A 15,702-nucleotide genomic window follows, 5' to 3' on the forward strand; every position below is an offset into this window, starting at 1 on the left:
GGATCTCCATCTGCTAGCACTGCGATCATGCAACCCTCCTTAATATCTTGTACTGAACCCTTGTAAAGGTCTTCCATGGCTTCACATTGTGCATGAGATCTTCTGGAACCAATATACATCTCTCTTTCCTCTGCCTGTGAAGAATTAATAATACCTTGAGATTGTTGTTGTTCAACAATGTTTATTTCCTCATGTTCATTTAACACATTTTGTGGCCAAATAAATGGATTTTTCAAAAGTATATCTTCATTTGTTGTTGTTGAAATGATATCACTTTGATTATTGAAAAATGACTCCCACCAAACTGAATCAACAATGTCAAAGTAATCATATGTATATCTAATACATATTTTAATTTCTTCTAGGCAATTAGAATAATTTATATCTCTATTCTATCTATGTGCATTATGAACTTCACCAACTGGTTGTAATAACAATATTTTTGATGCAAATATTGGATGATCTGGAATGAACTTCAAAAATTCCAAACCTGATGACGGTGCCCATTTTACAATAGTTGAATATTTCTTGCCCCATATTAGTGTTTTCCCATCAATTTTTTTGATATGAAATTGATGTTGGAAGCTAATGCCATTAAGTTGTTCAATGCATTTCTCCTCACCATGCGATCCCCGAATAAACCTTCGCATGTCAGCAGTTTCTTCCAACACATCAAAAGTAGGCTCTGGTATGTATGATTTCTTAATACATTCAATTAATGATGGCAAGCTCCCAACTTCCTTCCTACTCAATGTGACTGAAAAATGACTGAACATATGATCAATATGGTCATGAGTGTTCCCAACAAGAAGGAAAACAACCTTTACCTTCTGAAAAATTCTCAATTCAACAAGCATGTTTAGATATCCAAAAACAACTTGATTTTTGTTTTCACGGCAAGTGTTGTCCAATTGTAGATACAAAACTTCAGGAAAATTACCAGACCAATGAGAAAGCACATCATGAGTTATGGTTATCGTTCGATTTGCATCATTATGAATATTTGGAGCTATTAAGTACACCCTTGGCAACATTTTCCCATTGAAGACCATACAACCAACCAAGTGATACTGAATAAAATTTTCCTCCAGTAAATTTTTCGGTGTGCGAACAAAATGTGGTAAAAGTGTTTTCTTCTAGTCCATACCATCAATTATCTAACCCAAATATATATTTGGATTATCCTAACACTTCTTTTGATGCTTGTACAACTTTTTCCCTTCACTTTTTTGTTGTTCGCAATGCTCCTGAAGTTCTTTGACAATTGAATCTACACAATATGAAAGAAAGTCATTAAGAAATATGTTTTCATAGTTGATGACTATACAATTTTAAAACTTAAAGTTATGAATGCTTACCTCTTTCTGACCCTTCACATTTGTCCCTTTTTTATTTAAGAGAAGCACATATACTACAAATCTCCATCCTTGTCTTCTTAGGAATACAGACATTGTTGAATTCTTTCTTCCATACCTTCACAAAATATTGATATGTAAAAAACCGAGCATGTCCCTAAACACGTTTTGCATATTCTTTGTATAAGTTGTAGATTTCTCGTCTTGAAAATTTATCTGGAATATGTATTGTCTCTCTATTTGGCATACACTCTCCATGATTTGAAAAGAAATCTTTCATCCATGAAATTGCATAATTTGATAAATGCCCAAACTGTCGTTTATGATGTACTTCTGAATAAAATATGGGATCGTTTTCCAAATTTTCTTAGATTCTCGAGAGATGAAATTCCAAATTGAATGAAACATTTCGAAAGCCTTTCTATAGATAAATAAAGAACCAATATCATAATCATAACCTGACAATGTAGATTGCATGCACCCAACTAAATATGAAATTTGCATGCTTTTATTCATTGACAAATATCTTTTCCTTTTCTCTAATGCAGATTTGAAATCCATGTGTTTCAAGCAATATTTTTGACAACATTCATTTGAAATGAGAGTGCTGATAGAGCTTATTCTCGTCATATATACTTCTCTACCCCTTGTATAACTAGAACATCTTGCATTGATACGAAAAGGTCTGCTCCTGCTCCTTGATACAATATTTATTGGCAACATCTCCATCATTGGACCATCATTTGTATAAGCATTTTCATCAGCATTAAGAGGAATGTTATCAACATTATGATCAGTTGTGATTTCCAAATACTGACTTGTAGGATATTCTTCATCTTCCCCTTCTTCAGTGCTACTATCATAGTCCTTATAATTGGGACTAAATAGAAAATTGCACTAGATGTTTATTGGATATTCTTCCTCATGTGAATTGTCAGTGTTGCTCTCATGGTCCATAGAATTAGGACTATGTCGAAAATGTGATTGTTTACTTGTTGAAAATGCTACATCCTATCCTTTGTCACTAATACCTTTATAGTGATTAGGATTATCACTAAGTGCTTCATCCTGTCCTTCATCACTACTTCTCTCATAGTCCATAGGATTAGGACTATGAGGACACCATGACACTCCATTCTTTTGAAACTTTTCATCACGCTATTCATTACTGTTGCTCTCATAGTCCATAGGATTAGGACTAAGTGGACACCATGACACTTCATTCTTTTGAAATTCTTCATCACTGCTGTGTAGGTTTTAACCCCATACAGAAATTATCTTCATACGAATTCTAAAACACAGAAAATAAAAAATACAAGATCATAACACATAAAACACATATACACAGAGATTTTCCCCTGGATCCCAAAACTGGGACTACCAGCTTGATTTTTCATTATGTTCCTTTCAATGTTACAATACATATTTATACATGCTAAAGCATCCAATACCATGGACCGAAAACCATCACATCCAAAAAACATGTGTGAAAATCATGCACAAAGCCATAGGTGGGTCCACCCAACCTAACATAGGGTCCAAAACCAAAATTTTCCAGGGCACTGCCCCGGAACCCATAAAGTGGGGTTACAGGTGCCCTTCAAACTCCCTATTAACTACGTGGAAAGAATATAACACAACCCAACATTCTCCCACTTGTTGTTTTCTTTCCACAAGGGGCCACAAGAGAGCTTAGTCATTTTCCCAGCCCTGAAATGCCCATTGTCTCTCTACACCAAGAGAACTTCTCAGAGCTCACAGATTTTGGGAATGCATCTGTAGTATTCTTCAAAATGTCCACCTTTACCAGCAACACCTTTTTGTCTTCTATCATATCCCACACAAAGTGATACTGAACATCAATGTGCTTCGTCTTTGAATGATATGCAGGCTTCTTTGCCAAGAAAATTGCACTTTGGCTGTCACAGTCTATCCTTATAGCTCCTTGTACTAACCCCATAATTGAACACAATCTCCACAACCAAACTGCTTTCTTTCTTGCATGAGTGGCTGCCATGTATTCCACCTTTGTAGTTGATAGTGCCACTACAAATTGTTTCTTACTCATCCAACTAACTGCACCTCCAAATAGGTTAAAGACATACCCACTTATAGATCCTCTCTGATCCAGATCTCCAACCCAGTCTACATCAACAAAGCCATGAATATCCAACACTCTGTCCAATCCTGGTCTTCCTTGGTAGCACAAACCATAATCACTAGTGCCACGCAAATACCTAAAAACCTGCTTCACTATTGTCCAATGCTCCTTTCCTGGTTTTGACATAAACCTACTCAATACTCCCACTGCATGTGCAATGTCTAGCCTAGTACAAACCATTGTATACATCAGGCTACCGACTGCACTTGCATATGGAACACGAGACATGTCCTCTTCCTCTTCTTGTGTCTTGGGACATTGTTTGGTAGATAACCTCACAGGTACAGGAATAGGAACCTTCACTGGTTTACTATCCTACATATTAAACCTCTGCAGTATTGTCTCGACATACTTCCTCTGGTTTAACCAGAGCTTCCTCTTTGCCTGATCTCTTTTAATTTCCATGCCCAAAATATAGTTTGCAGTGCCAAGATCTTTCAAGTCGAATTTGGAGGACAATTGGGTCTTCAAATACTGGATAATTTCTTTGTCATTTCCAACCAGCAACATATCATCCACATACAAGACCAGATAAATATCAGAGTCACCAATTAATTTAAAATACACACAGTGATCTGCTTTGCTTCTAGTGAAGCTAAGTCCCCGTATAAATGTATCAAATTTCTGGTACCACATCCTTGGTGACTATTTTAACCCATATAAAAACGTCTTTAACTTGCATACCAGTTCTTTCTTACCCTCCGTTGCAAAGCCTTCAGGTTGCTTCATGTAAATTTCCTCTTCCAGATCCCCATGAAGAAATGTTGTCTTCACATTCATCTGTTCTACCTCAAAATCAAAAGTAGCAGCAACATATAAAAGTAATCTAATAGAAGTTACCTTGGCAACAGGAGAAAAAATATCACCAAAATCAATTCTCGGCACTTGGGAATAACCTTTTGCTACCAACCGAGCTTTGTATTTCTCCACTTTTCCTTCTGCATTTGTATTCTTTTTGAACACCCATTTGCTGCTAATGGGTTTCCTTCCAACCGAAAACTCCACCAGATCCCAAGCCTAATTTTTGTGCAAAGATACCATTTCATCAACCATGGCCTCTTTCCAGAATTTTCCATCCTCTGAATCTACTGCTTCCTTCACAGTTATGGGATCATTGTCAGTAATAGATAAAGCAAAATTTGAACAGAAAGCAGATGGACTATACCTTTCAGGATTCCTTCTTTCTCGTACTAATCTTCTCAGAGCCAGAGTTTGTGGCTCTTCATCTTTTGATTCCTCATCTGCTATAGAGTCTAATTCTTCCTCCTTTAGCTCAAACTCTATCTTCTCAGGTTCCTTTTGTTGGACTTCATGTTTAATAACATCTTTCACCTCTCTGAACACCACATCTCAGTTGTACACAACCTTCCGTGTGACTAGGTTCCAAAGCTTATAACCCTTTAAACCATCCTTATACCCAATAAATATGCACTTTTCAGATTTACTATCCAACTTGGTTCGTTTCTCCTTTGGAACATGTACATATGCATCACATCCAAATACCCTCAGATGTGAAAGAGAGGGTTTCTTACCAGTCCATACCTCTTGTGGAGTCTTATCCTCCAACGTTGATGAAGGTGACCTGCTGACCATGCAACATGTAGTATCCACCGCCTCTACCCAGAATTCCTGTCCTAACTCGGCACCACTGAGCATGCTTCTTGCCCTTTCCATCAACGTCTTATTCATTCTTTCTACAACTCCATTTTACTGAGGTGTATATGGAGTATTCTTCTATCGTGCTATACCACACTTCTTACAGTATTCTTCAAATTAATTACTACAAAACTCTCCACCGTTATCTATTCTCAGCACCTTTATCTTCTTCTCTGTCTGATTTTCCACCAGAGCCTTAAATTCTTTAAACCTGTCAAATACTTCAGATTTCTTCTTAAGGAAATATATCCATGTATTCCTTGAGAATTCATCTATAAATGACACATAGTGCACAAACTTACCCAGTGATGGAACCTTCACATGTCCAAACACATCACTGTGCACAAGTTCTAATACCTGTTTCGCCCTCTTACTACCAGAGGGGAAAATCACCCGATTATGCTTCCCATATACACAATTTTCACAGAAATCAAAATCCAGAGAGCTATTACTCATACCTTCTACCATACCTTTACCATGAAGTATCCAAAGGCCCTTTTCTCCAATATGTCCTAGCCTTTGATGCCACAGCATGGTCTTCTTTCCAGAGAACACTAGATTTTCTACTCCACTTTCAAGAACCACAGAACTATTGCACCCATCAAAAACAGTTCTACCTTACAGCTTGTACAAAGTTCCAATCCAAACTCCCCGCATCAATACCAGTGCTCCCCAAACCATCTTGCAAGTATCCTTCTCGAACATTGTTTTTACACCTGCATCATCCAACTTACTTACAGAAATAAGATTTATGGCCAATGCAGGAATATGTAGAACACCCAGAAGTGTTCTAACCATTCCACCTTGCAACTTCAACTTTACTTTTCTGCAACTAATGATTCTAGCCTTCCTGTCATCTCCCAAGAAGACATCACCACCATCATATTTCTCATACTCGCAGAACCACTCTCTATTGGGAGTGAAGTGAAAGGATGCACCTGAGTCAATCAACCATGCCTTATGATCTACATGTGTACTTCAAGAAGCCAAGTACACATCCCCACCTTCATATGAGGTGATTTTCACCTCTGTAGAAGGAGCATCATCAGATCCCTTTCCTTTATCAGGAGCTTTATATTTACAGTCCCTTTTGAAGTTCCCTTCCTTACCACATTTCCAGCACACCACCTTTATAGGTTTTCCTGGAGATTTAGATGTCCCTCTACATTTAGATCTCCCACTCGATGACTTATTTTTGTTTATGTTCTGGGACCGTCCTCATAGAGAAAAGGCATCACCATTCTGGCTCTCCATATTTTTTCGTCTCATCTCCTCCGACAACAAGGATGAGACTATTTCATCAAAATGCAAGGTAGTTGCATTGCTACCTATTGCAATAACCAGACTATCCCACGAATCTGGTAGAGAACACAACAAACTGATGCACTTATCTTCATCTGAAATTTTAATATCAACAGATGCTAAATGACTTACCACAGTATTAAACACATTCAAATGCTCTATTACCGAGTCTGAACATGAATAGACACACAATAGATCTATCTTAATTCGAGATTTATCAAGCGTCCAAAAAGGATCAAATTTTTAGAGATTTAAACATGTTTTAAAATGCTAAACTTGAAAAAATATTTGCACCTCAAATAATTTGATCTCACCTTACACTTGATAAATAGAAAGTTAAAATAAATATTTGCAAGTTTGTATTTTTCAATCTTTCAACTTCATAAAAATTACAATTTTGACTTGCATTATGTACCAATATTAACCCATACATTCAATCCATAAATATAGGATTATTCTAAATATTTTTATAACAGTAATGTAGATATATTTATGTATAACCCGTACATTCAAACCACAAATATGTTCTTATTCTAGTTTAATCACATCAATAATATAGATATATATTTATATTACTAACTTCGTTATATTGACGTTAGCCCTAAATTTTAAAAAATAATTAAAAAAATACTACATTAGATGCTTATCTCATAATTGAGTCAAGTGTAGAAATACTAGCTCACTCAGCTTCAAATCCATCTCACAATCTAGCTCAACCAAAACATGAGAACCCCATCACAAGATGGCTATCCGGAAATGGAAAGGCTATGCTGAAAACACTGTCACACCTGGAAAAATCCATGCCATAACAACAAAAGAACCACATGAATACTTATTTCATTTAAGTTTAAGTTATCTTCTTATTTTATGCATTGAGAAATTAACATTAAATCCAAATCTCTAGTAAAGCACTACGTAGTAATAGATTGTAGAGATTTGTGAGATATGTAGTAATGAATTGTTATTGTGGAAAGACCATAACAATTTAGAGATCAAATTGCCTTGTATTTCTCTCTCTCTCTCTCTTTCTCTCTCTCTGATGGAGGAATTTGGTGCTAAGTGTCTTCCCACAGGTTTGTTGATTTCCCAACTCTTGTATCCAAGAAAATATACCTTTAGTCCAAGTATCTTCAACTCTCCATCAAATGTAGGAGAATTGGATTTCTTGAACTCATCTGACAAATATCCCCACTCACTCCTATTGTAAATATGATAGCAATGACGACCATGATACCTGTATAAACAAGAACTAGAATAGAACCCATAACTACTACCTCTATTGTCAAGTGTATCCAAGAACCTACCATCTTTGATTGTGTCATCCTTGTCCAACATGTTTCCTCCATGAGTCCTACTACCATATATTACATTAGTCCTTTCCTCCTGCTCATAACTGATCTGTGGTTGTCCCTATCTTTGCAAATATGATAATCTATGAAGGATAACTGCATTGACTTCTACTTGCCTTTCTTGTGCCTTGACAAGTCTTTCTTGTGACTAAATGATCCTGTCATTATCTGCCTTGCAAATTTTGATTTTTTCCTTTAGACTTCTCAAGGTATCTATTATTTCAAGAGAGTTCTCTTCCCCATGTTGCTCAACTGATCTATAAGGAGAGTCACGTGAACTGTAATCCACCGTTATACTTGTCATCTTTGATCTTCTTCCTACAAACATATCATATCAGATAACCAAATATAAGTATAATCAACATACCTTAGTGAAGTTCAGGGGAAGTTATCTCATCTGCAAAATCAATCCAAATTAGCATGATACATACATACATACATATGATCATATCAATATGTCTACATCATGCATGATGATACTAACTCCATACATTGACCTCATGCATGATAACCATAACCATGACAATGCAGGCATAACAGCATGCATCTAGCCCATCTAGTCCAAATATTTGAACCATGCTCTGATACCAATTTGTAACATCATCAGCCCACATTTACCCACTTTTGCAAACCCTCCAGGTAAATTTGAATTAGAGTACCATTATGACATGACCTGACCTCCAAGCTTTAGTTATGGAACTTAGGTCGACAACTCACAACTTTTAGACATCCCTCAAAGCTTACAAGACACTCTGGGACCAAAGAACCACACCAAGTGACCAAACCCTTATATGAAGCTATTTTTCTCTAACCTAACACCACAAATGCATGCATAAGCCTAAATGGGTGCAATTATGACCCTCCAACCGCATGCACAACATTGCCTCCATGTAGTTGCAACCCATATCCTCCAATTTAGAGGGTGTGGTCCCAAGATCTAAGCCAATTTTCCAGGCTAGGCTCCAAACCCTACTCAAAACTACCCATAACTTCTTAGAATGATAAATTACATAATTATGAAGCCATTCATACAAAACTTGAACAAGAACTAACTAAAAAAATGCCTAATTTTATCAAACACATGGCTGACATAGGAATTACAGGCCATGAATTCATATATGATTATAAGGTTTTGTAGTCCATCTGATAATCATTAGGAAGGTCTAATGCCCTCTCTTATTAGCCACAGTAACAATTGTTAGTACATGCATTCATCAACCATTCATATACTTATTAGATCCTGAACAAGTCATAGCTAGAGCACATTACAAATCCATGCTTATAACCAACATATAACCAGATTATTAACCATGAGAGAATAACCATAAAATCATAATAATAACAAGTACAAGTGCTCATTGATTACAATAGGAAAATATCACTGATTAACTTGTGCAAAAGCCAACAAAGTCAGGGACTTCCACGTACCACCCGACCATAGATTGAGCTGAAGCAAATATTTATTTCAACCAATCACCCATGTGCCATATTCTAAGCATGAATGTGGGATATCAAGACATAAAAAACCAGGGCTTCCCAGAGATTAAACAACCTCCACCCTCAGGCTACTGCGATCTCTCCAAAACCGGTCAAGAGATCACCAAGCCAAAACAAGCTTGGATACCTCATAATTTCTTCACCATTACCTTGAGGAATTTGTCTTTCTCCACCTACCTAACAAGGGCTTCCTAGAGAAAACCATCTCCACCCACAACCCTTGGAAATTTTCATGATACCACCTCACCCAGTTTCAAAACCTTTTAGCATTCCAAAGCTCAACCAATAAATGAATCCCATCACACCATGGTTATTTAGGAAATGGAAAGACAAGGCTGAAAACCACTATCAAACTAGGAAAAACCCATGTCAATGACAACAAATTAACCAAATGAACAAATGCATGTACCATGCATTCACACCTCAACCAAGAAACAACACATGCAACCTGTTACCTGCAAAATCCTCCTGCTGAAGCTGCTTGATCCAACCTTCCTTGCTTGTTTTTCATTTGCTTTCCTTTCTCCAATGCTAGAGTTCTCGAAGGATGCCCTATGTGTGCAAGAGTATGAGAGAATGAGAGAATAGAAGAGAGCTCCAAAATTGAATTGACAAAAGTTGTGAGCTAATCCTCATAAACCTTTTTATCATTGAGGCCTCTATTTTCTTCATTTTCCTTCAATTTTCTCTCATGCAAATATGTGACCCTTCATCTCCCTTTTATCCTAGTTTCTTTTATTTTCATAAATAAATGTCAATTAATGCCTCTTTGCCTTTTCTAATGCCTTTGCCAATTTCCTTTGTCAATGCCTTTCCCAATTTCCTTAGCCAATGCCTTTACCAATTTCCTTAGCCATAATAAACAACAAGTGATGCCCATTATAGATTTTTCCCAACATTCAGCTTGGAATACATGTCCCATGACCTTGGTCTTATTTTTCCTTTATTACATGAACTTTTAACCCATGCCTATTATAGAAAGTACTAGGTCTTACCTCTTTTCTTTACTTCTAGGTTAGCTCTTCATTAATCTAACCATGCATGCCTCTTCATCCCCACCCTACATTAGATCATGCTTATCTAGGTCACTTCTCTAGCCCTCTCCTCCACCTCCCTTCAACTTGGCTTTACCCTCCCTTGGCTGAGTTTTGACCCTAACATTCATCTACAAGTAATCATGCCTTGATAGCAAGCTAGGTCCCGTAGAGGAGAAACCTACTACTGCAAGATGGGCTCATGATCTCAACTGCATGTAGAGGCCTCAACAAGGTGCTATAGAGATCATACCCCACCTCAAATTTTGGGAGAAATTGTTGAAGTAGAAGTAGGAATAACAATGGAACATGAATGCTTATTAGATGTGGAAATTGCAGGTGACTTTTCCAACTATATTCTGGATGTTGGGCACAAAAGGAGGAGATTTAATCAATATTGTACACCATTGTTATCTATTGGCACCTAAAAATCTTATTTGGGAGAGTCCTCCTGAATAGAAACAAAGCTTGAGAGGAAGTATTCTTAAAGTTATACAAGTTGCAACTCATAGCTAAAGGACTAGATCGATGTCTACAAATAATTGAAGGCCACTTAGGGCTCCTTCTAGTTGAAGTTTCTCATCAAGAAGTAGAAAATAACCCATTGTTGTAGAAGAATCAGACTTTCCTAATGCCAGTTAATGAACTCTTCTCACTCTACTGTTGTTTATTTTTATCTTTGGTAAACTAGTAATTGTGTTATGTTATTTCAAGCAAGCAATGGGCCTTATAGTTCTATGTTGTAATTTTGAATTCAAAAACAAATTTTAATTTTTGGATGCTAAAAAATATTTGGTTCTACCATTGGTCTAGTTTTCCTAGTGGCCGACCAGGGAAAACCAATTTGTATTGCTCATTCTATTTGTAATGAAATGAACCTCTTTTACTTAAAGAAGAACAAAGATAAAATAAATTGAATTATACTTACATATTCACATTGAAATTGAATTCATACATAGACAAATCACAAAAGCACAATAGCACAATGCTTCGATATTAATAAAACATAGATTCCACTAAAAAATAATTGTAAAACATACATAGATTTTAGAAATCAAAGAAGTAAACCATTATACAAAGACATGGATATGATTAGTATTAAGGAAAATAAAACAATCTACATTCCCATGTCTCAACTTTTGTCCACTATTGTAAATTTACAAGAGGTGGAGGAAGAGATAAAGAATGTGAAGACAAATTGTTAATTGAACTACACCAACTTTCTCTATCGTCTCATCTTATCTTATGTGGTTATTGTAATGTCCAACTATAACTCAGTATTAAAATTGCGTGTCATGATCTACACTATTATGTGATTGAATGTCAGTGTCGCTAGGTCATAGTGCAATGATTGTGTGATCGAGTTGCTAGTGCAATTATATCACAATGTTTCTACCCACAATTTATGGATGTTAGTGTGAATAGATTGTAGTGTATCAATTAGGTGACTAAAGTATTTGTGTGACTATGTCATGATGTTTTTACCCACATGTCTATGACATTATGTAGAAGATTTTTGTTGTGGACCCTTGCTATGAAATTTACACAACATGTTGTTGTAGTCCTATTCTTTAGCTTTGTAAAAAATGCCATAGTTCTTTGTTATATGACCATTCTACAACCTTAGTGTCCTAAATCAGTGGGTTGTTCTCAACAATTAAATATTACTAGTGAATCTTAAACCAATTTAATCGTTTCATGAAAATTAGAACCAAAATTAGTAGCTTGTAATTTTCAAGAATGAGAAACTTGAAAGAGGGAATTATTATCCTTGTCGCATGCGGTAGGATATTGCATTGAGATTTTGGCCAAACTCATATTAGTTTGGGGTTCACCTAAAAAATTTGAAAAGTTTCCATAGTTTAACTTTACACATTCAAATTTAATTTTTTTGGATAATATTTTAATCAATTTTTTTGTAATATGATTGGCTATCAGATTGAACATATTATTGCTCATTGTATAGATGAACAAGCCAAAATTACATGGGTCACATCACGCTGGTGATTTAATTTTCATATTAAGTTACTTTTGAATAAGCTTTGGAATGACATTTGCAGGGAAAAAATATTACGACACGTACTTAGACGTCCATCAACTACATCTCATTAAATAGGTGACGACCCTATTTCGTACCTCGCATTCACATTGTGACTCAAGAGAAATAAGGGTCAGGTTAAATAGTGTGATATGTTGTCACACTATCATTGATGTAAATTAAGGTGATGGAATCACCTCCTGCTAGGGTTGTAAGCTTTTTTTCTTTACAACCTATCACACAATAACAACAAAGATATAGAGAACATGTTTGTTGAGAGCTACAAATTGATGGACATCACATAATAACTTCCTATCATCCTTACAAAATTAGCAATCCTTCGTAGACAATTCAAAGTTGTTTGAATGCTACTTGGATTCTCGTTGCTTTATGCGCCTCTTGTATATGAAGAAGACGTACTCAAAGTAGCACTTGGAATCGTCACTGTCTTCGTTCATGACCACACGCAATGGGTTCTCACGGTGAGGGTGGGACTTGATCTTTGTCACTTTTATATATCGAATATCAATATAGTCTTGAACAGACCCGTTGTTCCTTCTTTTGGAGAGGAGGCCACCATGGTCTTCGACTTGACAAGTGCATGGAGTTCCTTTTCTTTTTGCTGAGATTGAAAAAAATCTAGTACTATTCGATAAGCGGTCTTGTATCTCTTCTTCCACCACTTGAAGGCTATATTCTTGCATTGCAATCTCACTGTTGATAATGGTCATGTTGTCTACGTAGTTTTGGGCTACAAAATGAGCCACACTTGTAGTGTTGTCCACTACCTCCACTTGTAAACCAAGATTCGCAGGGCGCTACTGGAAATGATAGAGCGCATGCGATGGCTAACCACAGTCTTCAAAGCAGGCCTCTTAACCGGTCCTCTCACTGCCAACGGGCGATGGTTTATGGGCAATAGTAGCTCGCCCATGACATGAGACTGCTTACATTTGAAAAGGAAATTCTCATAAAAGAAATACATTTCTTGATCACTTATCAAAATAATAATAGATATAAGTTGGACAACTCTTAATAAGAACATTGAGTTGCTTTATTTTCTAATGAATGACAACAACTTCAAGAAATTCTACCACTGCAACAGTGGTATCGATTTTATTTTATGAATTTTAACCTCGATTTTATCATTGTGGATGGAATGATGTTAGTTGCAGAGCATACACAAATTTCCCATCTTTTTCTAGAAAATTACATAAAGTTTGGAGCACTACGTCAAACAATGCATCCTTTCCAATGCAGTATTGTTGTTGAAATGTAATATTCAATACAGCCTAATGTTTGAATTTTGTTCCTCAACTTTACCAAATTAATATATTTGCATCTATTAGAATCTTATTATAATAAGGTTAATAAAATTGTACTTGTAAAACATGCTGGTAGGAGAACAATGTTAGCTAGGTACTTAAGGCAAATGCAAAAACATAATCTAAAATAAGAAAACTTTTGCTTTAAAATAGTTCTTATTTCTTATATATTTTGGAAGGACAACTTTACTTTTATGGTGCAAAATTTGGTTGTGATCTTGTCTAGCAATAAAATAAAAATAGAGTAACATAATTGACAACCCTTTTTGATGTAATTGGCAATGCTCATAGCTTTTTATACATAAATGTTATTAAACAATTCAACAACAAAAGAAATCAACCAATACAAAATTTTAATTCAAAAATCATGGATAAGTTCAAGAGAGACTTAATGGCGAGGCTAAGCCATGAATAATACTATATCTACATCTATGATATAGTCCACTACATGACACATTATTTATCAAAATGGGCCAATTTCACACTACAATAATCAATCTACACCATTCACTAATACTCAATCAATAAATTAAATGGTATAGTGGACTACATGATAAATTTTCTGGGTTAAATGCTCCAATTTTGCACACAATAGTCAACTAATTTGTCCCATTATGTCTATATTGTTTCTAACTTTAATTCAACTATTTTGAGCTAAGTGGCAAAGACTAGCTATTAAGTAGCTCTTGTTATTATTATTGATAGCCTAGTCTCCTAAATGTTGAAATCCCAATTCCATTGTCAAAATAGTTTTCCAATAACTAATGTTATAATATGGTTATTTTCAAACATATAAGCATACAAATCCACATTTACCTCAAAGTTGCTAAATGAAAATGGCATTTGTTTTCTCTTAGTGGTGTATGAATTGATTTATTTTAACAAGAATACCAAAAAACATTGTTATTCGCTTCATGTTTTGAGCCAAAAGAAGTAGTAGTTGAAACTATAGGAGATCAAAATATTTCACTAAATGTTGCAACACATGCTACATTTAAATTCCCAAGGAAGTACAATAAAAAACTCATCATATCTATCGAAATAGGTAGAAACTTTTTGTTGTGGACCATTGCTATGAGATTTACATTTGTTGTTGTACTTATATTCTTCAACTTTGTAAAAGAGGCCATAGTTCTTTGTTAGTTTACCATTCTACAACTCCAACACCCTAAATCATTGGGTTCTTCTCAACAATTAAATAATAATAATGAAACTTCAAGGAATTTAACCATTTCACGAAAATTATATCTGAAATCAATAGCTTGTAAATTTCAAGAACGAGATAATTGAATGAGGGTATTATTATCATTATTGTTATTATTATTAACAACCTAGTCTCCAAAATGTTGAAAAATGAATTCCATTGTCAAAATAGTTTTCCAATAATTGATGTTATAATATGGTTATTTTCAAACATTTAAGGATACAAATCTACATTTATGTCAAAGTTGCCAAATGAAAATGGCATTTGTTGTCTCTTAGTGGTGTATGAATTGATTTTTTTAACAAAAATATCAAAACAACATTTTTATTGGCTTCATTTTTGGGCCGAAAGAAGAAGTAGTTGAAATTATAGGAGATCTAAATATCTCACAAAATGTTGCAACACATACTACACATAACTTCCCAAGAAAGTATAATAGAAACCTCCTCATTATCGTGGAGGGTGTGGTAAAAACACATTCAAGATACATCCTTCTAGTTGGTACAAATTTATTCAATGACCCATTAACGAGTAGATATGTGACGTTTATCAAGGGTGTTAGGAGTCTATGGGTTGGTGTGGCGGGGGGGGCGGCATTACTAGTGCACCTTAGAGGACAACAAGAATTATCCTACTCTTAGAGTCTCAGTAAGGAATTTAATAATTAGGTGGAGGCCTTGTGCTTTTCTTTAGGGCATGTTACAAGTTGTTCTCTCCAAATCCATAAATTGATCAATATAGGGGATTCTTTAGTCCTCATTCATCAACTTCATTTGAGCGC

The sequence above is a fragment of the Pinus tabuliformis genome, chromosome 4_1 (genome assembly GCF_031772625.1).
Source record: "Pinus tabuliformis cultivar Carrire ecotype Pingquan chromosome 4_1, CPIR1, whole genome shotgun sequence".
NCBI classification, from domain to species: domain Eukaryota; kingdom Viridiplantae; phylum Streptophyta; class Pinopsida; order Pinales; family Pinaceae; genus Pinus; species Pinus tabuliformis.